At 43.4% G+C, this 18,754-nt stretch overlaps 1 long non-coding RNA gene across 1 annotated transcript in view; it reads left to right on the plus strand.

Annotated features, from left to right (window-relative positions):
- The window catches only part of LOC130358827 (uncharacterized), a 29,451-nt gene that overhangs the window by 3,828 nt on the left and 6,869 nt on the right, over window positions 1-18,754 (plus strand). The window contains exons 2-3 of the long non-coding RNA XR_008889658.1: window positions 12,155-12,193; window positions 12,748-12,815. This is a non-coding gene — a long non-coding RNA (uncharacterized LOC130358827). The remainder of the gene's footprint in view (window positions 1-12,154; window positions 12,194-12,747; window positions 12,816-18,754) is intronic.

The following is an 18,754-nucleotide window of genomic DNA, read 5'->3' on the forward strand; positions in this document are numbered from 1 at the left end:
TAAAGTGTTACTGTCATTTAATTAAACTGTAGACATTTTGCAGAGACATGTGTGGTAAACTTGGGGAATAAAGCCTCGTGGGGGTGTAGGGTAGTTGGGGTGTTGCTGTTCAGTATTATAAAGGGCGCTGTTAACCCTTGTCACTCGTGACGCCAGGGTGAGGGTTGAAACTCTGTAGTGATGCTGGGCCTCTCGCCACCCTTCCCAATAGCGATAGGTGAGTGTAAAATAAATGGATTGTCCAAAACAGTGCTGAACTTAAAACTTGCAGGAACTTTACTGAAGATTTTCTGTACATGCAGTATCGGTAACAGTCCAGATAAGGCTGGGTTCACACTACGTTTTCTCCCATACGGGAGCGCATACGGCAGGGGGAAGCTAAAAGCTCGCGCTCCCATATGTCACCGTATGCGCTCCCGTATGTCATTCATTTCAATGAGCCGACCGGAGTGAAACGTTCGGTCCGGTCGGCTCATTTTTGTGCCGTATGCGCTTTTACAACCGGACCTAAAACCGTGGTTGACCACAGTTTTAGGTCCGGTTGTAAAAGCGCATACGGCGCAAAAATGAGCCGACCGGACCGAACGTTTCACTCCGGTCGGCTCATTGAAATGAATGACATACGGGAGCGCATACGGTGACATACGGGAGCGCAAGCTTTTAGCTTCCCCCTGCCGTATGCGCTCCCGTATGGGAGAAAACGTAGTGTGAACCCAGCCTAACAAAGTCTTTATAGAAAACACAGCAGTGACTGACAGTTGCTTAGGACCGGAAAGTTCTCTTAAGATTAGGAGGATTAGATATGCATAGATTCGCTGGATTTAGGGGTTGGATTAGGTCCAGAGATCTTGCAGAGATAGCGGGGAATTGTAAGAACTATCCATCTCTAGCGCAGGAGATCCAGAATCAGCAACTCAAGAGAGCATCAAAATGGCGCAGCTCCCTATATGGGCAGGGGCTGGCCCTTTTGGATTGGTCCATATCAGTTGTCACTCACCGTTAAAATGGATTGTGGGTGATCACCTGACTAGAACCACCAAAGGTCCTTTAGCAAAAACCATAGAGTTCTGCAACCCGGTCACATGACCCGCAGGTCCTGCGACGCAAACAAGAATATTAAATATACATCTTTACATTTATATTTACATTAATTATAGCTAACTGAGGGGTGACGAGGGGTTAACTAAGGAAGAGGACCCCCACTGTTCCTTGGGACTCTGACTTTGGGGACCTCACCACAATGTTAGATTGGTTGAGGTTGAGGTCTCAGTCCTGATATTGAGACCCCTCTGGTTTGTAAAAATAGCCAAGTAAATCGCGCAACAATGTGTTTCACTCTCTGGCTCAATGGCCAATCCATATGATTGCAGTAGATGGACTCCAATATAGTCTATAGACCTCATGGTATTGATCTTGTGGAGGGTAAAGTTTGCTGCCGTGTTTCACTCGGCTATATTTAAAGGGGTATTCCAGGCAAAAACTTTTTTTCATATATCAACTGGCTCCGGAAAGTTAAACAGATTTGTAAATTACTTCTATTAAAAAATCTTAATCCTTCCAATAGTTATTAGCTTCTGAAGTTTTCTGTCTAACTTCTCAATGATGATGTCACGAGCTGTACATGATGGGAGAATATCCCCATAGGAACTGCACAACTTCCGGGACGTGACATCATCATTGAGAAGTTAGACAGAAAACTTCAGAAGCTAATAGCTATTGGAAGGATTAAGATTTTTTAATAGAAGTAACTTACAAATCTGTTTAACTTTCCGGAGCCAGTTGATATATGAAAAAAACTTTTTGCCTGGAATACCCCTTTAACCCCTTAAGGACCCAGCCATTTTACACCTTAGGACACCTTTTTGCACATCTGACCACTGTCACTTTAACCCCTTAAGGACACATGACGTTCTCATACGTCTCCATTTCCGAGTCCTTAAGGACACATGACGTATGAGAACGTCATGTGTTTTACCGGCCCCCCGCAACCATCTGCAGCGGAGCCGGTCCCCGATGCCTGCTGAAATCGTTCAGCAGGCATCGGGGCATATCGCCCAGGGGGGTCATTATGACCCCCCATGTCGGCGATGGCCGCAGATCGCTGGACAATTCAGTCCAGCGATCTGCGGCGGATTCCGGGTCAATCGGGTCTCCAGTGACCCGATGACCCGGAATTATTGGCAGATCGGGGCCGTCAGAGACGGCCCCGAACAGCCAGAGCCAGCAGGGGTGAGGTGGCACTGGTGCCACCTCACGATCGCCCTGATTCGTCGGCCGGATTACCGGCCGACCAATCAGGGCGCCTGCTGCGGGTGTCACTCCCGCAACCCGCACTGCCCCTCTTCCGGAGGACGTGAGCGGGTGCGGGACGTGCACCCCGGGTGCTGGGGACCCCGATCCCCGGCGCCCCTGTTGGGATCGGGGCCCCAGGAGCGACGGCCGCGGCGGAGACGACGAGGGACTGACCTGTGCGGCGAGGATCGTTGGAGGTGAGTGACAGCCTCCTTCTGTTGCTTAGCAACAGCTCCCAGCATGCAAAAAGGGCATGCTGGGAGCTGTAGTTATGCAACAGCAGGAGGCAGACCACCACAACTCCCAGCATGCCCTTATGGGCATGCTGGGACTTGTAGTTTTGCAACAGCTGGAGGCACATTCTTTCTATGGAAAAGTGTACCTTCAGCTGTTGTGTAACTACAACTCCCAGCTTGCACAATCAGCTAAAGTGCATGCTGGGAGTTGTAGTGGTGCATCTGGTGGTTGCATAACTACAACTCCCAGCATGCCCGTTGGCTGTCGGTGACTGCTGAGAGTTGTAGTTTTGCAACAGCTGAAGGCACACTGAGTTAAGTAGTAAACCAGTGTATCTCCAGCTGTTGCATAACTACAATCCCCAGCATCCCCAGCCAAAGTAGTATGCCTCCAGCTGTTGCATAACTACAACACCCAGCATGCCCTTCCGTTGTCCGTACATGCTGGGGGTTGTAGCTTTTGCAACAGCTGAAGGCACACTGGTTGCAAAACACTGAGTTTGTTACCAAACTCGGTGTTTCACAACCAGTGTGCCTGCAGCTGTTGCAAAACTACAACTCCCAGCATGCACTGATAGACCGTACATGCTGGGAGTTGTAGTTTTGCAACAGCTGGATGTTCCCCCCCCCAATGTGAACGTACAGGGTACACTCACATGGGCGGAGGATTACAGTAAGTATCCGGCTGCAAGTTTGAGGTGCGGCAAAATTTCTGCCGCAGCTCAAACTGCCAGCGAGAAACTACTGTGAACCCCCCGTCCGTGTGACTGTACCCTAAAAACACTACACTACCACAAAATAAAATAAAAAGTAAAAAACACTACATATACACATACCCCTACACAGCCCCCCTCCCCAATAAAAATGAAAAACGTCTGGTACGCCACTGTTTCCAAAACGGAGCCTCCAGCGGTTGCAAAACTACAACTCCCAGCATGCACTGATAGACCGTACATGCTGGGAGTTGTAGTTTTGCAACAGCTGGATGTTCCCCCCCCCAATGTGAACGTACAGGGTACACTCACATGGGCGGAGGATTACAGTAAGTATCCGGCTGCAAGTTTGAGGTGCGGCAAAATTTCTGCCGCAGCTCAAACTGCCAGCGAGAAACTACTGTGAACCCCCCGTCCGTGTGACTGTACCCTAAAAACACTACACTACCACAAAATAAAATAAAAAGTAAAAAACACTACATATACACATACCCCTACACAGCCCCCCTCCCCAATAAAAATGAAAAACGTCTGGTACGCCACTGTTTCCAAAACGGAGCCTCCAGCGGTTGCAAAACTACAACTCCCAGCATGCACTGATAGACCGTACATGCTGGGAGTTGTAGTTTTGCAACAGCTGGATGTTCCCCCCCCAATGTGAACGTACAGGGTACACTCACATGGGCGGAGGATTACAGTAAGTATCCGGCTGCAAGTTTGAGCTGCGTCAAATTTTCTGCCGTAGCTCAAACTGCCAGCGAGAAACTACTGTGAACCCCCGCCCGTGCGACTGTACCCTAAAAACACTACACTACACTACACTAACACAAAATAAAATAAAAAGTAAAAAACACTACATATACACATACCCCTATACAACCCCCCTCCCCAATAAAAATGAAAAACGTCTGGTACGCCACTGTTTCCAAAACGGAGCCTCCAGCTGTTGCAAAACAACTACTCCCAGTATTGCCAGATAGCCGTTGACTGTCCAGGCATGCTGGGAGTTTTACAACAGCTGGAGGCACCCTGTTTGGGAATCACTGGCGTAGAATACCCCTATGTCCACCCCTATGCAAGTCCCTAATTTAGGCCTCAAATGCGCATGGCGCTCTCACTTTGGAGCCTTGTCGTATTTCAAGGCAACAGTTTAGGGCCACATATGGGGTATCGCCGTACTCGGGAGAAATTGGGCTTCAAATTTTGGGGGGTATTTTCTGCTATTACCCTTTTAAAAAATGTAAAATTTTTGGGAAAACAAGCATTTTAGGTAAAAAAAATATATATTTTTTTACATATGCAAAAGTCGTGAAACACCTGTAGGGTATTAAGGTTCAAATTACCCCTTGTTACGTTCCCCGAGGGGTCTAGTTTCCAAAATGGTATGCCATGTGTTTTTTTTTTGCTGTCCTGGCACCATAGGGGCTTCCTAAATGCGGCATGCCCCCAGAGCAAAATTCGCTTTCAAAAAGCCAAATGTGACTCCTTCTCTTCTGAGACCTGTAGTGCGCCAGCAGAGCACTTTTCACACCCATATGGGGTGTTTTCTGAATCGGGAGAAATTGGGCTTCAAATTTTGGGGGGTATTTTCTGCTATTACCCTTTTTAAAATTGTAAAAATTTTGGGAAACCAAGCATTTTAGGTAAAAAAAAAATATATTTTTTTACATATGCAAAAGTCGTGAAACACCTGTAGGGTATTAAGGTTCACATTACCCCTTGTTACGTTCCCCGAGGGGTCTAGTTTCCAAAATGGTATGCCATGTGTTTTTTTTTTGCTGTCCTGGCACCATAGGGGCTTCCTAAATTCGGCATGCCCCCAGAGCAAAATTCGCTTTCAAAAAGCCAAATGTGACTCCTTCTCTTCTGAGACCTGTAGTGCGCCAGCAGAGCACTTTTCACACCCATATGGGGTGTTTTCTGAATCGGGAGAAATTGGGCTTCAAATTTTGGGGGGTATTTTCTGCTATTACCCTTTTTAAAATTGTAAAAATTTTGGGAAACCAAGCATTTTAGGTAAAAAAAAAATATATTTTTTTACATATGCAAAAGTCGTGAAACACCTGTAGGGTATTAAGGTTCACATTACCCCTTGTTACGTTCCCCGAGGGGTCTAGTTTCCAAAATGGTATGCCATGTGTTTTTTTTTTGCTGTTCTGGCACCATAGGGGCTTCCTAAATGCGGCATGCCCCCAGAGCAAAATTTGCTTTCAAAAAGCCAAATGTGACTCCTTCTCTTCTGAGACCTGTAGTGCACCAGCAGAGCACTTTTCACCCCCATGCGAGGTGTTTTCTGTATCGGGAGAAATTGGGCTTCAAATTTTGGGGGGTATTTTCTGCTATTACCCTTTTTAAAAATGTAAAATTTTTGGGAAACCAAGCATTTTAGGTAAAAAAATATATATTTTTTTTACATATGCAAAAGTCGTGAATCACCTGTAGGGTATTAAGGTTCACTTTACCCCTTGTTACGTTCCCTGAGGGGTCTAGTTTCCAAAATGGTATGCCATGTGTTTTTTTTTTGCTGTCCTGGCACCATAGGGGCTTCCTAAATGCGGCATGCCCCCCAAAAACCATTTGTCGCTCCTTCCCTTCTGAGCCCTCTACTGCGCCCGCCGAACAATTAACATAGACATATGAGGTATGTGCTTACTCGAGAGAAATTGGGTTTCAAATACAAGTAAAAATTTTCTCCTTTTTATCCCTTGCAAAAATTCAAAAATTGGGTCTACAAGAACATGCGAGTGTAAAAAATGAAGATTTTGAATTTTCTCCTTCACTTTGCTGCTATTCCTGTGAAACACCTAAAGGGTTAATACACTTACTGAATGTTTTTTTGAATACTTTAGGGGGTGTAGTTTTTATAATGGGGTCTTTTATGGGGTATTTCTAATATGAAGACCCTTCAAATCCACTTCAAAACTGAACTGGTCCCTGAAAAATAGCGAGTTTGAAAATTTTGTGAAAAATTTCAAAATTGCTACTGAACTTTGAAGCCCTCTGGTGTCTTCCAAAAGTAAAAACTCATAAATTTTATGATGCAAACATAAAGTAGATATATTGTATATGTGAACCCAAAATATATTTTGAATATCCATTTTCCTTACAAGCAGAGAGCTTCAAAGTTAGAAAAATGCAAAATTTTCATTTTTTTCATCAAATTTTGGGATTTTTCACCAAGAAAGGATGCAAGTTACCATAAAATTTTACCACTAAGTTAAAGTAGAATATGTCACGAAAAAACAATCTCGGAATCAGAATGATAACTAAAAGCATCCCAGAGTTATTAATGTTTAAAGTGACAGTGGTCAGAATTGCAAAAAACGCTCCGGTCCTTAAGGTATAAAATGGCCTGGTCCTTAAGGGGTTAAACATTAATAACTCTGGAATGCTTTTAGTTATCATTCTGATTCCGAGACTGTTTTTGTTTTTTCGTGACATATTCTACTTTAACATAGTGGTAACTTGCATCCTTTCTTGGTGAAAAATCCCCAAATTTGATGAAAAATTTGAAAATTTTGCATTTTTCGAACTTTGAAGCTCTCTGGTTGTAAGGAAAATGGATATTCCAAATAATTTTTTTTATATTCACATATACAATATGTCTACTTTATGTTTGCATCATAAAATTGACGAGTTTTTACTTTTGGAAGACACCAAAGGGCTTCAAAGTTCAGCAGCAATTTTCTAATTTTTCACAAAATTTCCAAACTCACAATTTTTCAGGGACCAGTTCAGGTTTGAAGTGGATTTGAAGGGTCTTCATCTTATAAATACCCCATAAATGACCCCATTATAAAAACTACACCCCCCAAAGTATTCAAAATGACATTCAGTCAGCGTTTTAACCCTTTAGGTGTTTCACAGGAATAGCAGCAAAGTGAAGGAGAAAATTCGCAATCTCCATTTTTTACACTCGCATTTTCTTGTAGACCCAATTTTTGAATTTTTACAAGGGGTAAAAGGAGAAAATGTATTCTTATATTTGTAGTCCAATTTCTCTCGAGTAAGGACATACCTCATATGTCTATGTAAAGTGTTCGGCGGGTGCAGTAGAGGGCTCAGAAGGGAAGGAGCGACAAGGGAATTTTGGAGAGTACGTTTTTTTTAAATAGTTTTTGGGGGGCATGTTGCATTTAGGAAGCCCCTATGGTGCCAGAACAGCAAAAAAAATAAAAACACATGGCATACCATTTTGGAAACTAGACCCCTTGAGGTACATAGCAGGAAATAAAGTGAGCCTTAATACCCCACAGGGGTTTCACGACTTTTGCATACGTAAAAAAAAAAAAAAATTCACTAAAAGGTGTGTTTTCCCCCCCCCCCCAAATTTCAAATTTTTGCAAGGGTTAATAGCAGAAAATACCCCCCAAAATTTGTAACCCCATCTCTTCTGAGTATGGAGGTACCCCATAAGTTGACCAGAAGTGCACTTCGGGCGAACTACAATGCTCAGAAGAGAAGGAGTCATATTTGGCTTTTTGAGAGCAAATTTTGCTCGGGGGGCATGTCGCATTTAGGAAGCCCATATGGTGCCAGGACAGCAATATAACCCCCACATGGCATACCATTTTGGAAACTAGACGTAACAAGGGGTACAGTGAGCATTTACCCCCCACTGGTGTCTGTCAGATCTTTGGAACAGTGGTGTACAAAATTTTTAATTTGCACAGCCCACTGTTCCAAAGATCTGTCAGACACCTGTGGGGTGTAAATTCTCACTGCACCCCTCATTACATTCCGTGAGGGGTGCAGTTTCCGAAATGGGGTCACATGTGGGGTTTTGTTTTTTTTGCGTTTGTCAAAACCACTGTAACAATCAGCCACCCCGGTGCAAATCACCTCAAATATACATGGCGCACTCTCCCTTCTGGGCCTTGTTGTGCGCCCCCAGAGCACTTTGCGCCCACATATGGGGTATCTCCGTAGTCAGGAGAAATTGCATTATTTTGGGGGGCTTTTTTACCCTTTACCTCTTGTCAAAATGAAAAGTATAGGGCAACACCAGCATGTTAGTGTAAAAAATTTATTTTTTTACACTAACATGCTGGTGTAGACCCCAACTTCACCTTTTCATAAGGGGTGAAAGGAGAAAAAGACCCCCAAAATTTGTTAGGCAATTTTTCCCGAGTACGGCGATACCCCATATGTGACCCTAAACTGTTTCCTTGAAATACGACAGGGCTCCGAAGTGAGAGCGCCATGCGCAAAACCACAACTCCCAAACATTCTCAGGCATGCTGGGAGTAGTAGTTCGACAACATCTTTAGAGCCAGATGTTGCCGAACTACAACTCCCAGCATGCTTGGAGTTGTAGTTTTGCAACATCTGGAGGACTACAGTTTGCAGACCACTAATACAGTGTTTCCCAATCTGTGACCTTCCAGATGTTGCAAAACTACAACTCCCAGTATGCCAAAACTGTCCAGGCATGCTGGGAGTTGTAGTTCTGCAACATCTGAAGGGCCAGATGTTACAGAACTACAACTCCCAGCATGCCTAGACAGTAAGGGCATGCTGAGGATGTGTAGTTTTGCAACATCTGGAAGGGCACAGTGGTCCCAAAACTGTGGACCTCCAGAAGTTGCAAAACTGCAACTCCCAGCATGCCCAGACGCCAAGGGCTGTCTGGGCATGCTGGCAGTTGTAGTATACAGGGTCCCAATACAGCAATGCATGTCGCTTTACGGCGACGTGCATTGCTGTAAAGGACCCGACCGCGGCTGAACATCCACTCACCTGTCGCCGCCGCCGTCTTCACGCCGGGATCCGGGTCTTCAGGGACGAGGTAAGTACCGGGGCCGGGCCCCAGCACTCCCCTGTCCCCCGCCTCGTCCTCCGGTCTTCCTCCCGTCCTCTCCGGACTTCCAGGGGCCGGGCAGGGCGGGAGGAAGTAACCCCCCCCCCCCCCCTGCGATTGGTCGGTTAGTTAACCGACGGATCACAGGGAATAGGAGGAGGTGGCAGGCTTGCCACCTCGCTCCTATTCTTTAGCATGGTCCTGGCTGTCTGTGACAGCCGGCATCATGCAAAATTACTGGGCGGTCGGGTCCCAGAGACCCGATCAGCCCGGTATCGCCGCAGATTTCCCTTGCGATTTGCGACGACCGCCGACATGGGGGGCCTACATGGCCCCCCTCGGCGTTTGCCCGGGATGCCTGCTGAAGCATTTCAGCAGGCATCCGGTTCCGATCTCTGCCCGGCGCGCGGCAGGGACCGGAAAACGCCAGGACGTACGGGGACGTCCTGGGTCCTTAAAGCCCAGGGTGCGGGGACGTCCCCGTACGTCCTGGGTCCTTAAGAGTTTAATGATCAGTGGGGGTCTCAATTTAAATACAGTAACACTTTAAGGCTAAGTTTCCACTTGGTTTTTTTTCTGGCAGTTTTTGGAGATCTGCCACTGCAGTTTTTGAGCCAAAGTCAGAAGTGGATCCATAAGGGAGGAGAAGTTCTTCCTTTATATGTCCTATTCCTTTTGAATACATTTCTGGCTTTGGCTCAAAAACTGCAATGGCAGATATCCAAAAACTGCCAGAGAAAAAACAAGTGGAAACTTAGTCTTAGGCTGGGTCCACACTACGTTTTCTCCCATACGGGAGCGCATACGGCAGGAGGGAGCTAAAAGCTCGCGCTCCCGTATGTGACCGTATGCGCTCCCGTATGTCATTCACTTCAATGAGCCGACCGGAGTGAAACGTTCGGTCCGGTCGGCTCATTTTTGCGCCGTATGCGCTTTTACAACCGGACCTAAAACCGTGGTTGACCACAGTTTTAGGTCCGGTTGTAAAAGCGCATACGGCGCAAAAATGAGCCGACCGGACCGAACGTTTCACTCCGGTCGGCTCATTGAAGTGAATGACATACGGGAGCGCATACGGTCACATACGGGAGCGCGAGCTTTTAGCTCCCCCCTGCCGTATGCGCTCCCGTATGGGACAAAACGTAGTGTGGACCCAGCCTTAGCTGTGTTCCCACATGCAGGTGAACACATTTGGCCAAAACCATGAGCCCATACATTTTAATAGCCACAAAATCTTGTCATGATTTGCGGCAACATCTCATGGCTATTGGTGAAAGCATGTGGGCTTGGTTCTGGCTGCATGTTTTTACTTTCATGTGGGAATGTGGCCTAAAGATTGCAGCTATTCTCAGTAGATATGAGCGAACTTACAGTAAATTCGATTGATTACTATGGGCAACTTTTCCTCTGCACAGGTTTTGATAACTATCCCCCAAACTGAGAATTAAAGATGAGCGAACTTACAGTAAATTCGATTCGTAACGAACTTCTCGGCTCGGCAGTTGATGACTTTTCCTGCATAAATTAGTTCACCTTTCAGGTGCTCCGGTGGGCTGGAAAAGGTGGATACAGTCCTAGGAAAGAGTCTCCTAGGACTGTATCCACCATTTCCAGCCCACGGGAGCACCTGAAAGCTGAACTAATTTATGCAGGATAATTCATCAACTGCCGAGCCGAGAAGTTCGTTACGAATCGAATTTACTGTAAGTTCGCTCATCTCTAATTCTCAGTTTGGGGGATATTTATCAAAACCTGTGCAGAGGAAAAGTTGCCCATAGTAATCAATCAGATTGCTTCTTTCATTTTAAAAAGGGCCTGTGCAAAATGAAAGAAGCAAGCTGATTGGTTGCTATGGTCAACTGGTCAACTCTACCTCTGCACAGGTTTTGATAAATCTCCCCCTTTGTGTTTTATCTCTCCATTCTGAAAGTGATAACTTATTTTCAGCAATGTAGCGTATGTATAAGGGTTTATTTGTTGGTGGATGAATTACATAGTTTAATGCACAATCTTTACTCCAACCCTAAAATGCTACAAACAAAATAAATGATTTTAGTGATTTACTTTTCCTCTCAAGTTTTATATTCTATTTTTACCTTGCAACACCAACCTAACAGCGGTGGAGCGTAGGTTATTTATTCATATTTATCAATGTTTGCTTATGTATTCTTTTTTTTAGTAATTTTTTCCTTACTTTTTTTTGCTTATGTGTGACTTATTTATCATCTGGTTTCAGCCTGTTTCTTTCACGTAAGCAATTTTTCCTTTTTTTTACTTTGGTAGTAGCTTTTTCTGCTCCATGTTTGAGCTGGAGTAAATTTTGTCAATTTTTAACCCTGTTGCGACTTTTTTTTGCGCAGTTGCGACTGTCGCAGTTAATAAATACCTGACTACCTGTAGTCCATTTAAAAATTATTACTACGTAGTTAATTTTTGGAAAACTTGCTTTTCTCGCTTTCCAGTAAAAATGTTGCACGACAAATCGCGTAGTCGCAGTTGCGACAATTTTGCAACAATTATAGGAAAGAAAACCTGACTAAACCCGTTGATAAATGTCCATAAGTGTTCTTCCTGGAAGAGGATTTTTAGCACTATGCTTCTGACTGCACAACATCTTCTGGTCAGCACTTTAGGGGAGATTTATTAAACCTTCTGCAGAGGGACTATGGAGCAGTTGCCCATAGCAACCAATCAGATTCCAGCTTTCATTTTTTAGAAGCCTTTTAAAAAATAAAAGCTGGATTCTAAATGGTTGCTATGGGCAACTGTTCCACGTTTCGTTGTCTGCACGTTTGATAAAGCTCTCCTTGATTTCCATTCAAAAATACCATACCATGCCATGCACTTTACATAGTTTTTTCTTGTATATTTTTGGTATTTTTCCTTGTATATCTTAATGCCACTATTTTGAGTACATATAAAGTAATGGATAACTTTAATTTTCTTATTTACGGTATTTATGGGTTTTTTTTGGGACGGGGGGGGGGGGGGGTTGGGCATATTCAGCAGCCACTGTGTTTACTGTGTGGGCAGCATAAATCTCCCTTGAACTATTCCATAGTGAGGTTATTGCTTACATAGCTTAAGGCGTTTCCTTGCTCTTGACTTTCCAGTTAAACTGCAAGTACAACATGGATTACAGCATGATTGAGGTTAGTCATTTAATTTATTAGAATAATAATCTGTAAAATCTAATAAAAATGCATTTGATACATTCACACAGGCAGCTTAAAGGAGTATACCAGCCCTTTAAAAAATAAAAAAATAATAATGCTGTGGGGGGCATTGGGTTTGTTGGTTAAAGAAAACCATACGTACTGATCCCCAGTCTCCCACAGTTCCCGTTAACCTTGGTCTGTTCCCCTAATCTCCTTTTTCACCCCTGCTTCCTAGACGAGAGCACGGCACAGGATCTGCCAACTCAGTCAATCAGTGGCTGCAGGATGTCTCATCTGAGCCAGTGATTGACTGAGCTGGCAGGTCCTGTTCCAAGTGCTCATCTAGGAAGAAGACAGATGATTGGTGGACTGCATGGTGGTGAAGCTACAGTTGACCATAAGTACAGTAAGGATGTTTTTTTTCCTATTTCCCCTCTGTCTTAGCAGCATATTATTATTTTTAAAGGCTGGAATACCCCTTTATACAGTGAAACCCATAAGGACGCAGCCTGGCTTGTGTTTGATTCAAATTTTCATTTATATTGCAGGTGAATGTATAAATAAAGATTCTAAACCCTACATACACCAGTGCAACATGAATAAGAAAAGACCAGAGGTGAATGTCTATTGTTAAAGGGGGTTTTCCACAAAAAAATGCTGCTTCTTTCTTGCAAGGTTATGTCTGGTATTGCAGCTTGGCTTAAAGGGGTACTCCGGTGAAAACCTTTTTTCTTTTAAATCAACTGGTGGCAGAAAGTTAAACATATTTGTAAATTACTTCTATTAAAAAGTCTTAATCCTTCCAGTACTTATTAGCTGCTGAATGCTACAGAGGTTATTCCTTTCTTTTTGGAACACTGATGACATCACGAACACAGTGCTCTCTGCTGATATCTCTGTCCATTTTAGCAACCATGCATAGCAGATGTATGCTAAGGGCAGCATGGTGGCTCAGTGGTTAGCACTGCTGCCTTGGGTTCAAATCCCACTAAGGACAACAATAAATAAAGCGTTATTATTATTATAATAATGTCAGCAGAGAGAACTGTGGTCGTGATGTCATCAGAGAGCATTCCAAAAAGAAAAGAATTTCCTCTGTAGTATTCAGCAGCTAATAAGTACAGGAAGGATTAAGATTTTTTAATAGAAGTAATTTACAAATATGTTTAACTTTCTGCCACCAGTTGATTTAAAAGGAAAAGGGTTTTCACCGGAGTGCCCCTTTAATTAAAGTGAATGGGACTGAGCTGCAGTACTACACCTGACCTGTGGACAAGCATGGTGCGGTTTCTGCAGACAAAAAGCAGCACTTTTCTAATCCTGAAAAACTCCTTGTACTGGAGAAGCTGTTCAAGGGCAGAGGGAATCTGGCATGAACTTCACAGGGATTGTGACAACTTTGAATAGTGAGTTTATTGCTTACTTAGCGTAAGGCATTTCCTTGCTCTTGACTTTCCAGATTTCCTACAAGTACAATGTAGATTACACCATAACTGAGGTTAGTCTTTAAATAGATTAAAATTATAATTTGTAAAATCTAATAAAAATGTGTCAAATGAACTCACAGACAGCTTAATATAGTGAAACAGAATTAGACTATGAATACATGATTATAATTGAAGTGTGGATTCACCCTGAACATAACTAGTATATTACGTTATAATAGCATATAATAGCATATACATAATAACATATACAATTACATAATAGCAGTCACCAAAAAGGTTCTTATTATTTAAACCAACATCATGGTGACAAAAAGAGATTGGAACCCTTGGATCCATTCTTTTTTCGGTTAAGGGATAGACATTGCTTCTTTTATTTTTAAAAACGCCTCTGAAAAATGAAAAAGTTGAAATTTTATTGGTTGCTAAGGGCAACTACTGCCCTGCAGGACTCGCTGAAATACTTGCAGGCGGTATTAGATATGGTGTGGACGGTCACACGCTATACCTGTGGGTCCCGCTAATCCCACACCGCAGAGAAGACCCTTCATCTGTTATATATCCCAGCAAAAACGTCATGCCACTGTTCCTTATTTTACCTCTCACAGCATCCAGAGCGCAGTGAAGGTCATTGGAAAGAGTCGGACACTAGATAGTCTTGCTGTGTGCAGCGTCTGACGCTTGGCTGCGCTGCTGACTCCTATCCCCCTGTCATAACTGTTCTTTGCATACGTACTACTTCCATGGGATTGCACATACGCATTGTGGGAGTGGGTATTAATGGTTAGAAATTCATTGGGAGATGGTAGGAGTGTGATTAAGAAAACAGTCCCGCCCAGGCTCTACTCTGTAGTCTCTGATTTCTGTTGGTGTTAAATTTTTTTTCAAAGATTTACATTCTTTGAACATTGAGCTCAAGTAAGAGAAAAGCAGTAATTCAACTAAATGGTTATTCTGTTTAAAAGCAAATGAATGAAGAATGTTTATGTCATATTCTTGACCTGCTGATCATCACAGGTCATGCGCCTCCAGTATGCCCAACAGCTGGAGGCACACTGGTTGGGAAACACTGATGTAGCAGATATGGTCAGCAGTCACTGCTGTAATGTTGTGTGTGGAGATCTCTGTTCTTCAATGACTGCCCGACCAGGACCTAATCTGTATCTGCTAAATGCAGAACTTGTGGGGTGGAGCTCAGCAGTGTCAGATAGAAGACAATGTGGCTGAACGACCTGTTATGATGATGATCATGTGACAGGAGTGACTGGATCTAGAATTACATGTTCCCTGTATAGAATTGCAGCTCAAGTCCATAAATATTTATGAAGGGAGCGTTACACAGGGCCGAGCCGGGTGGGCAGAAGAGTGCACCAAAGGGCTGGGAATGCCTCCAGTGCACCAAAACACTTTATTTACTTATTTGTATTTTTGGGCATAACTCTGGGACAGAGCCTGGTAGGAAAAAAGGTCAACAGCATTGGAATCATTGTCACCCACACTAGAATACTGCTACTTAGTTCCTTCTCTACCCACAATGTCCTGGACCATACATAAAACCAATAGATTAATTGTTTTGAAATACTTTTGCAGATTTACTATGGAAAACTGCAGATAACACATGATAACTCTGAGTTGTGCAAATTGACAAACTCTGCTTTGCAACATCTGCATTCAGAATAGCCAAGACAACCAAATACATAAACATTTTCAGAATCAAGGTTGAATTACAGATGTGTATTATTCCCAAGATAAACTTAAAAAGCAAAACAACCTTGACAGAAAAGAAATATATACCCAAAGCAACCAGTCCTATTTTATTTTAAACAAGAGCTTTTTTGTTTGGGTTTAGTTGACTGTGAATTATTGGTGCCGCCCATCTATATACATGTCAACTAAACTTAAAAAATTCTGCATGGACCCTGTAATTGATATTAATTACACCCTGTATAGATTTGGATTAATAGTGAAAAGGCTGCCTGCTTTAGATAAAAGAAGCATCTGCTTCCTGTTATTTGCTACCTTTGTTATACACTCTCTTATTTCATATTATCCTTACTTAACACACAGTTATGATGGCCCAGTACAGGAATTGCACCCCTTTACCCTTGCTGCCCTGTATGGCAGTCTCCATGCAGTGAACCCTGCCCCCCCCCCCCCCCCCCTTTACCTGTTCCCTTGTATATTTACTTCTATGCCTGTTATATAGTGTGTTATACTTAAATTGTGTTATGCTTTTAAGAAATGTGTCATGTGATTGTAACCCAGTGAGGTACCAGTGACCTATGGGACCCCTCCTAGTCTCCCCCATATAAGCCCTGGGTGGAGCTAGCTCACTCTCTTACAGTCTTTTCTGAGGAACATTAAGGTCAAGTCCCACAAGAGTGTGTCTGGAGTCCAGAGGAGGCCAAAGTCTACCAATCAGCCACGGATCCACAAGTCCACTACCCCCCAGATCAAAGTCAAAGCTGGTAAGCTACAAACTGGGTATAGTCAGTCTCAGTCAAGTCAGTCCAAGTCAACCTTTCTCAAGTCAGTGTGGCCTGCATCAAATTGTCCAAGTCCCAGCAAGCCCTGTTGTCTCCGAAGTCACTGGTCACCTCTGTGGGCCTAGACAAGCTGTATAGACTGTTACATCTGTCTACATCTGACTCAGTAAAGCTACCCTTATTCCGTTACTTGGCGTCGGAGTCATTATTTGCCCCCCTGCCTAGCTCAGGATCCAGTGGTATACCTTCGAGTGGTGTAGAGGATAAACCACGCCCTTTCGTCACGAACACAATGGGTTAATGCCATCTGCCCCTAGGGTAATTCCATCTGTCCTCATCACACTCTCACCACACAGTATAGCACTGAAGTAGTGAGAAATGTACAATCATTTTGGTATACTTTTGTTCCTCCATTTGTGTTGTTGTGTAATACTGGATCCTTCCCACTTTATACGTTTACTCTTTTTATTTTCCTCTTTTTCAGGCTTTTATATTAACTTTGACAATGTTTATAAAGTAAGAATCTTTATATAAATAAGTTTAGTTTTATTATCATGCCAGAAGATTGTAACAAATGCTAGGTATGCTTAGAAATATTGGTATAGCAGACTAGGGCAACAGAATTGTGACCTATTGCTGTCCAACATTTCTACAATTCGCTGTACAAATGGTGGTTTGATATCATGGGCTTCATATAATATGGGGGGTGGACTTTTTTGGGACATGAACAAACATATTTCACTGTTTATGGTGCACGTTTCACTCAGGCTAGGTTTCTGCACAGGTGGCCAGTTTTTGAGCCAAAGTCAGAAGTGGATCCACAAGGAAGCAGAAGTATATGCCCTTCTTTTATAAAAAAGCAAAAAAGCCAGCAAGTAGAAGTAAAACGTCCGTCTTTATTCAGGGTTCTTCCTTAAAAGCCTTCACGATGGCAGACAAACAGTGAACATATCAAAAATATGAAATATTGCACAAAAAGAGGGGGGTATCAAGCATGGCTGACGCGTTTCTGATCTATCGATCCTTACTCATAGGCTTTTTGTGCAATATTTCATATTTTTGATATGTTCACTGTCTGCCACCGTGAAGGCTTTTAAGGAAGAACCCTGAATAAAGACGGACGTTTTACTTCTACTTGCTGGCTTTTTTGCTTTTTTCTACTTGTCTGGAGGTAGCCGCGCAAGTCCCAGGTGAGCTGAGATTTCCATTCTGGCTTTGGCTCAAAAACTGCAGTGGCAGTATTCCAAAAAACACAGAGGTTTCTCCCATCAGGAGATGAATCCAGAACTCTCTGAGAATTTTTAAAATATATGCAGCCCTATTTAAAATCCATTAAAATGACCGCAAAGACTACAAAAATACAATACAACACCAACACTTTTGTATAACGCCTTTTTCAAGGCTGTTTAGCTGTGTGTTTTTTACCGTGTACCTAGAAGGAGGTAAGGGTGCATGCACACCACGTTTTCACTATACGGGTGCTGGATCCGGCTAGGGAAAACTGTGCACTCCCGTACCCCAGCCGGACCAACGCTGAAATCCAATTACTTTAATGAGCCGACCGTAGTCACCATTTTACTCCTGGCAGCTCATTTTTGACCCGTATCCGGTTTTCTGACCGGACCTCAAAACGAAGTATACTACGTTTTGAGGTCCGGGCAGAAAACCGGATTTGGGTTAAAAATGAGCCGACCGTAGTAAAACGGAGACTCCGGTCGGCTCATTAAAGTCAATGGATTTCAGCGCCGGTTCGGCTGGGGTATGGGAGCGCATGGTTTTCCCCTCCCCCAGCCGGATCCGGCGACCGTAGGCTGAAAACGAGGTGTGAATGCAGCCTAACTCCGAAGCTGGTCTTCTAGATGCAGTGAGCTGTAAAAACTTTTCTCTTGTAGCTTTCCTGATAACACGCCAGAAAAAACCTGTGTGGAAGTCTAGCATTGTTTCACGGAGATCAAAATTTTTGATGGAGATTTTAGTCCACATGTGCCACTCTTTAGCATGTGGGTCTATTCTATGCATATTCTAAAAATTGGTGTGCCACTTTTTCACATTGTGTACACCAAACTTTGCAAGATTGAAAGCCGTTCACAGAAATTCAGAAAGTGAATAAATAATTTTTAAACAATGGTAAAAATATATTTAAATAAATACAGATATCATATTACAATAATATAACAGAACCATAGAAAATCTGTGTGTGTGTGTGTGTGTGTGTGTGTGTGTGTGTGTGTGTGGGGGGGGGGGGTTATGGCATGGACATTGATCTGAAAGGATGCAACTCATGTTCTCAGCTGTGGTGACCTTCTTGCAAAATAGACCCTGCTAAGCTGTTTAACCTCTTAATGACATCAGATGTAACTGAACGTCCTGACATACATTTAAGTCTTAAGGAGAGCAACACTCGCTTTATCAAAGGCAGTCCTTGTATTAACTCATTGGACCACCCGCAGGATCACAGGGGTCTGATGAGTGAAAAATGCAGATGGAGGTCTTATTCACCTCCTGCTGCTCCAGGGATCACAAAGGCAGACTATACAAGTAGATTGTCGATATTACTGATCAGTGCTATGTCTACGCATAGCACTTAACAGTAGTGGCAATCCAAACATTGCTATAAATTGTTC

This window comes from Hyla sarda, chromosome 2 (genome assembly GCF_029499605.1).
Source record: "Hyla sarda isolate aHylSar1 chromosome 2, aHylSar1.hap1, whole genome shotgun sequence".
NCBI lineage: Eukaryota > Metazoa > Chordata > Amphibia > Anura > Hylidae > Hyla > Hyla sarda.